General features: G+C 41.5%; 1 protein-coding gene across 1 annotated transcript in view; it reads left to right on the forward strand.

Annotated features, from left to right (window-relative positions):
- LOC145527245 (uncharacterized) overlaps positions 1-13,074 on the forward strand; it is a 169,059-nt gene that overhangs the window by 91,764 nt on the left and 64,221 nt on the right. Inside the window, exon 7 of the mRNA XM_081544930.1 lies at positions 11,508-11,657. The gene's annotated coding sequence lies outside the window, so the exon portion shown is untranslated. The remainder of the gene's footprint in view (positions 1-11,507; positions 11,658-13,074) is intronic.

Here is a 13,074-nt window from a genome sequence, read left to right on the forward strand (position 1 = left end):
ATTTTTAGATTCCACATATAGTGATATCATAGAATATTTAAGACATGACATTTCTAAGCAGTTAGCACAAAGATAACAGGAAAAAATTTCTAACCTGCTGGGGGAAAAAAGGTTCTGCTAAAAGCAGTAGCAAGAAGAAATCCCTGAATGTACCTGCCTTGGCTGGGTAACTGCCATCTCCAACCCAATAAGTGTTAACACTTACTCATCTTTGCACGTATTAGGGGAATAAACACTGGCAGATAGAATATATCTGCAAATGCACTGGGCGAAAGTTCATTTGGCTTCTCCCTTCTCTCTCCTTCTTTCCCTCCCTCCTACCACTAACTGGCTTTTCTCTTTCTGCTCGTAGATGCCACACCAACCACACTTGACTCCCACCACCACTGCCATCCACTGACTCATGTTCTCACAGTCACCCACACAGCTGCTCACTTGTGCTCCTCTCACGTCAGTTTCTGTCCAGATGCCATGGCTGTCAGCATCTGCCTAATCCTCAGCAGCAGTAACCTGTGGGTCTGCAGCTCTCTTGGAGTCTGAAGCAGCCAAATCAACCCCAGGATGACCTGTGATACCCCCCACTCCTCCATAGTATTTGGATCAACTTTTGGAGGAGTCTTTGATGACACATTAACCTGAAGATTTCAGCGCAGCATCTCCAGAGTGGAGGCTGAGCGTTAGCTGTCCTTGGGTGCCTCTGGTCAGCATTCTGTCTAGCCCATGTGTCATCTTAAAAATACCGTTGGCGCCACATCAGGTTTAACAAAAATATTGGGTTGACATTTAAAGCTAGAAGGTACAACAACTTTGTTGTATGTGACACTGGGTCTACATTCCCGCTCAGCAGTCTTTGGCTAGAGTTGATTAACTCCTGTGCCCCTTTGACAAGGTATCTCCCCAGTTCACCACAGTGTCCACCTCTCCTCATCCATCCCAGCTTCCTGCTTCTTCATGCATTTGCTGTACTTATCTGGCTCATGGAAGTACGTGTGCTGGGTTACCACAAATGGAACCCAATCCAGACTGACTGAACCCAAACCCAAAAAGATAAACTACATTTTTTCTTTATTTTGAGTTGTGAAAGCCCACAAGGAAGGGCAGCCCAGGGAACGAGGCTGCCCCAGGCTTCTTGGTAGAAAGAGCATCTGCTTCAGATGCTTCAGAGACAGACAGTCCTGTGTCTAAATCTAAGCTCAGCTACTTGCTAATGATAGTTTAACTTTGGGTGACTCAGTGGCTAAGATCTTAGGTTTTCTTTTTTTATCAAATGGAGGTATTAATTGAAATATGTTGTGAAGATGAGAAATAATGTTTACAATAAAATACCTAGCATGGTAAAGTTATTAATAGCTGCTGCTATTATCTGCTCCTCCTCTCCTTTCTGGCCCATGCACATTCTTTTTTTTTTTTTTAACAATTTTATTTATTTATTTATTTTTGGCTGTACTGTGTGTTCATTGCTGCACAGGCTTTTTCTCTAGCTGTGGCGAGTGGGGGCTACTCTCTGGTTGCCATGTGTGGGCTTCTCATTGCAGTGGCTTCTTTTGTGGAGCACAGGCTTTAGGGCGTGTGGGCTTCAGTAGTTCAGTTGCTTCAGTAGTTGCAATTCAATAGTTGCAGCTCCCAGGCTCTAGAGCACAGGCTCAATAGTTGTGGCACATGGGCTTAGCTGCTCTGCAGCATGTGGAATCTTCCCACATCAGGGATTGAACCCATGTCTCCTGCATTGGTAGGTGGATTTTTTACCACTGAGCTACCAGGGAATCCCCCGTGCACATTCTGGGGACTTGTGAGGACACATATGCAGTACTAGTGGATATATGTCAGCAGGGAGAGAGGCTGATGCCAGGAATACTGGCTGATAATGATGACACCAAACAAACTGAAGGCTTTCCAAAGATTTCTTGGTGCCCCAAAGAGCTCTGTGGGAAGAGCTTTTGTCACAGCAGGGTGGCTTTCTGAAGTACCTACCACCAAGACCCTGAAACTCATCAAATGTTTTGTGTCTCTGCTATGCTTACCGGCCAGGAAAGGGAGGCCAGGGATCTGAACTAGAGCAGTGGTAGGAGAGAAGGAAATGAAGGGACATGTTTAAGAAATCTGTAAGAATTCAAACTGATTGATATGTAGGGAATATGGTGATTACATACTCTATCGACTTCACTTAGCTGGAGTTACATTTCCCAGAATTTCCTTCTCTGTGTGGTTCTAGGTCACGGGTGGCCACACAGGCATTTTAGTGTGATTTGGATGGCGGAAGTGAAGCAGCAGCCATCGTTTCTCACTGATCTTCTGGCTCACCTGACCCACAGCTTGTCTAGCTCTCTCTCATCTCCTTCAACCTCTCCAAGTCCTGGGCTGGGCACATGAACATCTCAGACTTCCGGTTCTAGCTTTTCCTACTGGTCATCAGAATTAGGTGCAGGGAGAGACAGATATGAGTTCCAGTGTTTCTTTGAGGTTCTAGTTTGTGTTCAGTTGCTAAGTCATGTCCAATTCTTTTATACCCCATGGACTATATATAGCATGCCAGGTTCTTCTCTCAGACTTCACTATCTCCTGGAGTTTGTGAAGGGTCCATTGATTTGGCGAAGCTATCTAACCATTTCATCTACTTTATCCTTGTGACTGTGGTTTTCCCTCACTCTTCCCTAAGGATGTCTAGCTTTCCTTCCTGACTGCCAGCCCTTCTGACCAAGAGTGACCCCAGGTTCACCACCGGATGGCTCACTGGGTTTCACAGACGCAGCTGCCACAAAGAGCCAACGGCCTTCCATAAAATTTGACATCGTCCCTCATAGTTCCACTCTAGCAGCTGGTTAGTATTTTTTTTCTGGAAAAACCTAATTCAGATTGAAGTGTACGGTTTATTTTAAGCCTTTACTTTCCAGGTTCTCCCATAAATGCTTGAGGTCTAATTTCTACAATCATTCCTTAGTCCATAATGCCCACAGCGGTTCTGCTTCTCTCATGGAACCCCTACTGATACAGGGAGGAAGGGAAGGAAATGATGGAAGGTCTCTGGCTTGGAAGATGAACTGGATGATGTATATGAAGAACCTCTAAAAAATAGCTAAAGATACATATCCAAACGGAGAAGGCAATGGCAACCCACTCCAGTACTCTTGCCTAGAAAATCCCATGGACAGAGGAGCCTGGTAGGCTGCAGTCCATAGGGTCACTAAGAGTCGGACACGACCAAGTGACTTCACTTTCAATTTTCACTTTCATGCATTGGAGAAGGAAATGGCAACCCACTCCAGTATTCTTGCCTGGAGAAATCCCATGGATGGGGGAGCCTGGTGGGCTGCCGTCTATGGGGTCGCACAGAGTTGGACACGACTGAAGTGATTTAGCAGCAGCAGCAGCACATATCCAAAGCTTTTGAAAGGAATCCCCTAATGGCTCTAAAAAGAATGGAAGAAATTTTGGATTAATCTAGAGGACCCAGAAATGTAGGGGAGCTCTCATCACCAAGCCAGGACTCATTTTCATAAGGCTTCTATCTCTAGGTCACAGATGCATCTGCCTAACTACTCTAGCTATGCAAAAAGAGATTCATCTCTAGATAAATTTGGTTTTGGAAGTATTAGATCACCACTACCCTCAGAAATATGGCCAAAAACATTTATCCTACATCCATATTAATATAACTTCTTTACAATCCATTTATACATTTTTGTTTCTGTATAACTATCATATACAGTCTCAGCAATTCTAATAGATAGAGAAGATTTGCATATCAAGGTGGCTCTGTGACCCTTAAGAAGACTAAACTAGATTATAAATTTTGGGAGAAGGAATTACAATGGAAGGAAGGTCTCACCATCCTTTCATCACTCTTATCAAAGATAAAGAAAATTACTAAGAAGAAATAGCTAATACAGCTTGAAATGTGAAGTTTATTTTCAGGACCCATTTTCAAGGCATATCATGATGGCCTTCCTAGTTCTCTCCTGCTACTCACTAATCACATGGTCTGTAGCAGTTACACGCTTATAATAAGGAGAGGGAGCTTTGAAAGGTGCTAAGAAGAGCAGCTCCACATTTGTTTTCTTTTTCCTCTGATCCAGAACTGAAGATTTGAGCATGACTCACAATCATTGTGTGTGCTTAAGTTTAGTTTTTTTTTCCAATTGAATAGGAATAACTTTATAGTATATGAGCATTTTCTAAATGTGCAAGATGTTATAAAGTTGTTCCTAGAGTATCAAGAAACTATTTTGTCAGCTGGTTTTTCTCTAGGAATTAAAAAGAAATTGTTTTAATCTAGGGGAAAGCTATGAAACTGGAAAGCAAATGAGGACACTCATGTCTGTCAACCTCAGATGTTTTAAAGCATTTTATTGAGGCAGGAATTGAATTGGAATACTACTTCCCAGGTAGATGGCTCAGTGGTAAAGAATCTACCTGCCAATACAGGAGTTCTAGGAGTCTCAGGTTCAATCCCTGGGTTGGGAAGATCTCCTGAAAAAGGAAATGGCAACCCACTCCAGTATTCTTTCCTGGAGAATCCCATGGACAGAAGAGCCTGGCGGACTACAGTCCATGAGGTCGTAGAGAGTTGAGCATGACTAAGCACATATGCATGCACTACCTCTGAGAAAGGTAAAGTCTTTGTATTATCTGCCCACTTCTCTTCATTCCCACTGCTGCCATCCTGTCCAAGCTCACATCACGTCTCCCTGGAGCATTACAGCATCCTTCTACATGGGATCCCTGCTTCCACCCTCTCCTCCTACAGTTGTTCATAACACTCAGTAGTCAGAGGAATACTTTTTAACTATGTCAGATTATGTCACTCCTCTGCTCAGATTTCCCATGGCTTGGTTTTCCCTCAGAGTAAGAGCTAAAGTCTTTGCATTGGCCAGAAAACCAAATGATTCCCACTTTCCCTGGTGGCTCAGATGGTAAAGAATCTGCCTACAGTGTGGGAGAGCTGAGTTTGATACCTGAGTTGGGAAGATCGCCTGGAGAAGGGCATAGCAACCTAATCCAGTATTTTTGCCTGGAGAATCCCATGGACAGAGGAGCCTTGTGGGCTGCAATCCATGTGGTCGCAAAGAGTTGGACAAGTGACTCAGTGTGCTGAGTGACTAAGCACAGCACATCTCCCAAGTTAGATTTCTTTCTCTCTCCACATATGTTGGCCTTCTTGCTGTTCATTGAATATGCAGACACACTGCCTCCCCAAGGCCTTTGCACTAACTGGTCCCTTTGCTTGGAGCACTTGACCACCTTCCTCACTTCTTCAAAATTTTGTGCAAATCTTACCTTCTCTATGAGGTGACACTGACAGCCTTATTAAATAGCAAACTTCCACCTATTTCCTTACTTCTGATCCATCTTACTCTACTTTTTTTTAAATTTTAATTATCACTTTTTAATAGCCTACATAACTTACTTATATGCTATGTTTATTGTTTATTTTTTGTATCCTCCCACTAGAATGTAAACTTCGTGGAGCTGGTATCTTTGACTTTATGTACATTGATACAACCAAAGTACCTAGAATTGTGGCACATATTAAGGACTCAAAAACTAGTTGTGGAGTTGGATTGAATGCTCATAGTAAATACTGAGATTCAGCAGTTATAGTATAATGAGCTTTATTAAATGTACAGTTGGTCTTTGAATAGTAACACAGGTTTGAACTGTGTGGATCACTTATAGGTTGGATATTTTTTTTCAATAAATATGTGCTACAGTACTACATGTACCATGGTTGGTTGAGCTCATAGATGGGTTCCTCTAGATACAAAGGGCTGACTGAATTTATATGCTGTTTTCCTCTGGAGAGACAGTTGACATTTCTAAATCCCGAATTATTCAGTTCAGTTCAGTTTAGTCGCTCAGTCGTGTCCGACTCTTTGTGACCCCATGAATTGCAGCACGCCAGGCCTCTCTGTCCATCACCAACTCCCGGAGTCTACCCAAACCCATGTCCATCGAGTCAGTGATGCCATCCAACCATCTCATCCTCTGTCGTCCCCTTCTCCTCCCGCCCCCAATCCTACCCAGCATTAGGGTCTTTTCCAATGAGTCAACCCTTCGCATGAGGTGGCCAAAGTATTGGAGTTTCAGCTTCAACATCAGACCTTCCAATGAACACCCAGGATTGATCTCTTTTAGGATGGATTGATTGGATCTCCTTGCAGTCCAAGGGACTCTCAAGAGTCTTCTCCAACACCACAGTTCAAAAGCATCAATTCTGCGGTGCTCAGCTTTCTTCACCGTCCAACTCTCACAACCATACATGACCACTGGAAAAACCATAGCCTTGACTAGACGGACTTTTGTTGGCAAAGTCATGTCTCTGCTTTTAAATATGCTATCTAGGTTGGCCATAACCTTCCTTCCAAGGAGTAAGCATCTTTTAATTTCATGGCTGCAATCACCATCAGCAGTAATTCTGGAGCCCAAAAAAATAAAGTCTGACACTGTTTCCACTGTTTCCCCATCTGTTTCCCATGAAGTGATGGGACCAGATGCCATGATCTTAGTTTTCTGAACGTTGAGCTTTAAGCCAACTTTTTCACTCTCCTCTTTCACCTTCGTCAAGAGGCTCTTTAGTTCTTCTTCACTTTCTGCCATAAGGGTGGTGTCATCCGCATATCTGAGGTTATTGATATTTCTCCCGGCAATCTTGATTCCAGCTTGTGTTTCTTCCAGCCCAGCGTTTCTCATGATGTACTCTGCATAAAAGTTAAATAAGCAGGGTGACAATATACAGCCTTGACGTACTCCTTTTCCTATTTGGAACCAGTCTGTTGTTCCACGTCCAGTTCTAACTGTTGCTTCCTGACCTGCATACAGGTTTCTCAAGAGACAGGTCAGATGGTCTGGTATTCCCATCTCTTTCAGAATTTTCCACAGAGGTCAGCTATTCAGAATCAAAAACAAGTGTACAGAAAGATACAAAAATGATTCAGTAGTAAGAGTTGTCTGTCACATATGACATGATATAAATCAGAATTAAAGTGATTCTGTCTTTTGTGTCTAGGGGTGACAAGTGTTGGTCAATGTCACACCAACATCATGGCCACTTTGTTGTCCTAACAATGATAGATACTGTCTTGAAATATAAAAATAGGCAAACAAAGCATATTTCAGGAGGGATACTCAAGGACTAGCATCTGAAGTCAGTTACCCTTTTTGTAATGAATCTCTCATAATTTAGATATCGTAAACTTTAATAGTTATTAAACCCTGGCAACATGGTTGGCACTGTGTGAGGTACTTTACGTGCCTTAGCGCATTTAATCCTTTCACAAGTCAGTAGATGTTGTGATTTTGCAAATGACTAAACTGATATAGAGAAGCACTACCCAGTATTCTTGGTGTCACACAGATACTAAGTGGACTCACCTGAACCAGGCTGACTCCTGAGACTGCTTTCTTTGATGAGCATAAATATGAAAAAAAAATTGCAAAGAACTTGTTTGCTCATTTGTATTTGTGACATTGACACGCTCACTCTCTATTCCCGATTCTTCCCCTCTAAGAGAGGATTCTTTGCTTTCAGGATGACTCTTGGGTTCCCTTTTGTTTTATGGAACGCAAATAATGTCTGAAAAGACAGAGGTTAGTATGTTGTTGTTGTTGTTGTTGTCGTCGTCTCTGAGTTTAGTCACTCAGTCATGTCCAATTCTTTGCAACTCCATAGACTGTGGCCTGCTAGGCTCCTCTGTCCATGGGATTTCCCAGGCAAGAATACTGGAGTGGGTTGCCATTTCCTTCTCCAGGATTTCTTCCCTACCCAAGGATCAAACCATGTCTCCTGCATTGGCAAGCGATTCTTTACCACTGAGCCATCAGGAAAACCCCAGAGGTTTATATAGATGCACATAATAAAATTCTGATCAAGGAAGATAGCAGCAATAGCTTACTTGGCTTGAGTTTATGGGATTGTTTTTTGAGACAATCTTAAAAAATAAATTGGCGAGGGGGGTTCTATTTTTTGGCTGTGCCACATGGCGTGACCAGGGATCGAACCCGTGTTCCCTGCAATGGCAGCTCAGAGTCTTAAACACCTTCATTTGTATTATTTTCTTTACGTTACACATATAAATGATATTACCCAGTATTTGTTTTTCTCTGACTTATTTCAATAAACATAATATTCTCTAGGTCCATCCGCATTGCTGCAAATGACTGTATTTCATTCTTTTGTGAGTAACATTCCATTATATATATATATACATATGTATATATATATACACACACGTGTATATTGTTGTTGTTCAGTTGGTAAGTGGTGGCCGACTCTTTGTGACCCCATGAACTGCAGCACATCAGGCTTCCCTGTCCTTTACTATCTCCCTGAGTTTTCTCAGACTCATGTCTGTTGAATCAGTAATGCCATCCTACCATCTCATCCTCTGTCACCCCCTTCTCCTTTTGCCCTCAATCTTTCCCAGCATCAGGGTCTTTTTCAATGAGTCAGCTCTTCGCATCAGGTGACCAAAGTATTGGGGCTTCAGCTTTAGCATCAGTCCTTCCAATGAATATTCAGGGTTGATATCCTTTAGGATTGACTGATTTGATCTCCTTGCTGTCCAAGGGACTCTCAAGAATCTTCTCCAGCACCACAGTTTGAGAGCATCAGTTCTTTGGTGCTCAGCCTTCTTTATGGTCCAACTTTCACATCCATACTTGACTACTGGAAAAACCATAGCTTTGACTATACAGACCTTTGTCAGCAATGTAATGTCTTCAATTGCTTTTTAATATGCTTTTGAGGTATGCCATAGCTTTTCTTCCAAGGAGCAAGTGTCTTTTAATTTCATGGCTGCTGTCACCATCTGCAGTGAGTTTAGAGCCCAAGAAAATAAAATCTGTCACTGCTTCCATTTTTCCCTGTCTATTTGCCATGAAGTGATGGAACTGGATGCCATGATATCTGGTTTTTTGAATGTTGAGTTTTAAGCCAGCTTTTTCACTCTCCACTTTGACCCTCAATTAAGAGGCTTTTTTAGTTCCTCTTCCCTTTCTGCCATTAAAGTGGTATCATCTGCATATCTGATGTTGTTGATATTTTCTCCTGGCAATCTTGATTCCAGCTTGTGAATCATCCAGCCCATCTTGATTATTGCCCTGACTAATATAATAGCCAGAAGGCCCTGACTCTCAAAGTTCTCTCTCTTCAACTTTCAGGGACTGTCTGCAAAGTTCTAGAGCAGTATCACCAGTAGAACTCTCTGCAGTGCTGAAAATACTTTATATCTGTGCTGTTCAGTAGGGTAACCACTCACCACTTGTGGCTGTTGAGCATTTGAAATGTGGTTAGTGGGCTTCTCTGGTGGCTCAAATGGTAAAGAATCTGCCTGCAATGCAGGAGACCTGCGTTCAATCCCTGGGTCAGGAAGATCCCCTAGAGAAGAAAATGGCAAGCCACTCCAGTATTCTTGCCAGGGAAATCCCATGAACAGAGGAGACTGGCAGGCTATATATAGTCCATGGGGTTGTAAAGAGTCAGACATGAATGAGTGACTCATATTAACGTGAGGAAATGTGTTTTTAGTTGTATTTACTTTTAATTAAATTTAAATAGCCATATATAGTGAGTGGTTACCAGAGTATTCAGGACAGTTCTATTAGTCTATAGTTCTATAGTTGTTTTATGTTAAATGAAGTATAGTTGATTTACAATGTTGTGTTAGTTTCAAATTTTATACCTCTTATAATATAAAATAATATATAATATATATATTCTTTTTCAGATTATTTTCCTTTATAGATTATTATAAGATACTGAGTATAATTCTCTGTGCTGTGTCCTTGTTGGTTACCTGTTTTATGTATAGTAGTGTATGTATGTTAATTCTAAACTCCTATTTTATCCCTCACCCCTTTCCCCTTTGATAACCATAAGTTTGTTTTCTATGTCTGTGGGTCTATTTCTGTTTTGCATATAAATATCATATGATATCACTTATACATAGAATCTAAAAAAGTGATACAGATGGATTTATATAGTTCTGCAGTTTTATAGCACACAGTAGGCATCCCACTAAACAGACATTCTCTTCCTCTTCTCTGTGGCCAGCCATGGTGCTATTAAAAATGTTCTGTGAAAATATGAAATTGAACACTTAGAGACAGAACAAGGAGAGTGTTATAATTCCCTTATTCAAGAAGCACAGACTGACTTACACTCCTACTGTGCCCATAAACCAGGCATTCTGGAGAATAAACAAATGTGACTTCTGTCTTGAGAAAGGTATGATGATCTAGGAAATTCACACTGCACAAACACCAGAAAATCTCTTGGGTTAATATGCTAAGTGAGAGAAAATAGTTAACGTACAATTGCTATTTATGATTTTATTGCCAATTGAAAGCATTTTACCGTAATCCCATGTATGTCACTCCCACCATCCTCACCATCCCATCCCCGGGCCCTCTAACTTATGCTGTGTTTAATCCTCACAATGACCTATGGTATATATTTATCACCCTCCCTCCTTCTTATAGATGGGGTGAGTGAGGCTCTGGAAGACTAGGAAGCTTCCCTAAGGCCCACACGTAGTGAGCAGCAGAGAGGGCTTTGACCCAAGCACTGTCATGATGGAAGCTTATTTTGTCAACCATTTAGCTCTACTGCCTCTGCCTCATTATTTATGACACATCCTTCACATTGCTTGCTGGGTTTTGAGTGTCTATGTATGTGATTCCTTTTTCTCAATTTTATTTTAAGTATAAATTTATATACATAAATGGAGTTTGAATTTGGCATTAGTTATAGCCTGGTTTACCCACTGGTGAGAGTAATCACAGAACATAATTTACCAGCCAGCCTGTCTCCTCCAGCAAGGGAGCGACGGCCCAGTGTGAACTGTAGGCTTAACATTTGTTTACAGGGTCAGCTCTTTGTGTTTTCTCACATGTGCAGAATCTGAAGGGAGCATATTGACTATCAAATGGTTCTAGACTGGTTTCCTCATTTTCAGAGGAGAGAATTAGTAGGCCCATGAGTTTAAATTACTTGCAATGATAATTTTCCAGAAGGTAAAATCATCCCTCACCAAAGAAAAGGCAGCAGGACTTTTAAAATCCCTCTATGCACATATGAGTTATATTTCATGTTATGATATTCCTAAAATCCACTTGTTTATAAATTCAAAGTGACAGTCTCCTGGCAGCCACTACTGCCATCTGTTGGTGCTGGGCAGAGCTGACGTGTAAGATGTTTTATATCTATGAAAGTTCTTAAGTTGAAAGTTCATCACAGGAACCTCTGCATTCATTAAAAAAAAAAAAAAAAAAAAGGTAAATCATGTGGAGTCAGGCAGACCCGAGTTCAAATCTTGATTGTGCTTCATGCAAGAAGTGTAACCACTTTCATTCTTCATTTTCCGTTTGTAAAATGCAGGTAATATCTAATTCACAGGGATCTGGTAAGGATTAAGTAACATAAATATATCTGTTTGGGCAAATGCTAGCCAAAATTTCAGTGGCTTAACATAGTCTCTTGTTAACATCACTGTACCTTGCTCACATCACAGGCCAAAATGGATGCTCCAGACCACCAGGCAGTTCTCATCCAAGTGGTGATTCCTTACCAAGCTCCTTCCATCTCATTATGCCACCATCCTCAACTCTAGCCTCCAAGGTCAACAATATCCACCAGCAGAGCAAGAGGAGAGGGCATGAAGGTATGCAAGGAAGTTTCCATGGGCCAGGCCTAGAGCTGCATACAACATCCATTTCATTGTTGTTGTTCAGTTTCTAAGTCATGTCCAACTCTTCGTGACCCCATGAACTGCAGCACACCAGGCTTCCCTGTCCTTCACCATCTCCCTGCATTTGCTCAAACTCATGTCCATTGAGTCAGTGATACTGTCTAACCATCTCATCCTCTGTCACCCTCAATCTTTCCCAGCTTCAGGGTGTTTTCCAGTGAGTCAGCTCTTCACATCAGTTGGCCAAAGTATTGGAGCTTCATCATCAGTCCTTCCATGAATATTCAGGGTTTATTTCCTTTAGTATTAACTGGTTTGATCTCCTTGCTGTCCAAGGGACTCTCAAGAGTCTTTTCCAGCCCCACGGTTTGAAAGCATCAATTCTTCAGTGCTCAGCCTTCTTTATGGTCCAACTCTCACATTCATACATGACCATTCCATTGATCACAGCTCAATCTCATGATTGCATCTCACTGCTGAGAAAATGGGGAAACGTGGTCCAGACGTGTCTGCCATAGCCATAATTTTTAGCAACAGAATCATAAACATCACTTTAGTGCAGTTATACATTTTTCTTTATGTTTTGTATAACACTACTTACACTTTTCTCAGTTTTTTGTATGACACAGACCTGAAACTAAAAGGCAATGTGGTATGGTGAAATGAGCAGTCTTGGAGATGTGGCTTCAAATCCTGTGATCTTGGCCATATCACTTGACAAATCTGAACCCTAGTCCTTATCTGAAGAAGGATGGGGGTAAAGCCAGTAGATAACTGCATGGTCTGCCCTCAATTCCATCTCTGACCCTACAGGTTTACAGCTTCATGCACAGAGGTAATGCAACACAAAACAAAACATGCCATGACTTTGAGTAGGCAAGTGGTAGAACACAAGTCTTGGATGGGTTTAGACGGGAAGACTTCTGAAAGAGAAGTTGCTTTAAACCCATTCTTGGAGAAGGTGATGGTTCTGAGTAGAGGGAATGAGATATGGGATGCTATGCAAAGAAGACATGAAGAAGATAATAAAAAGAATCTGGAGGAGTGGATATGATGAGGAGAAGCACCTGACTGAAAAGGGGGAATGTGTCGGAGTAGGGCTGGGGGTGCATTAAAGATGTAGTTTGATAGGAGTTAATAATGGACTGCCAGACTCAGGTGGTCATATTTAATCCAAAAAGATACCAATAGGAAGCCAATTATGTTTTTTTTTTAAATGGGTAATGGTTTTTGTATGCATAAGTGACATCATGAAATACTGCTAGTCATTATGAAAAGCAGTCTGATTAGATCATAACTTGACTGTGACATAGTACTCGATATGACAGTATCTCTTATTAAATTCCTGAAATTCTAATGTCTAAGTACCCCATAAGTAATCTTTCAAAAT

This window comes from Giraffa tippelskirchi, chromosome 11 (assembly GCF_054371585.1).
Source record: "Giraffa tippelskirchi isolate mGirTip1 chromosome 11, T2T-mGirTip1v1.2.pri, whole genome shotgun sequence".
Taxonomy (NCBI): Eukaryota; Metazoa; Chordata; class Mammalia; order Artiodactyla; family Giraffidae; genus Giraffa; species Giraffa tippelskirchi.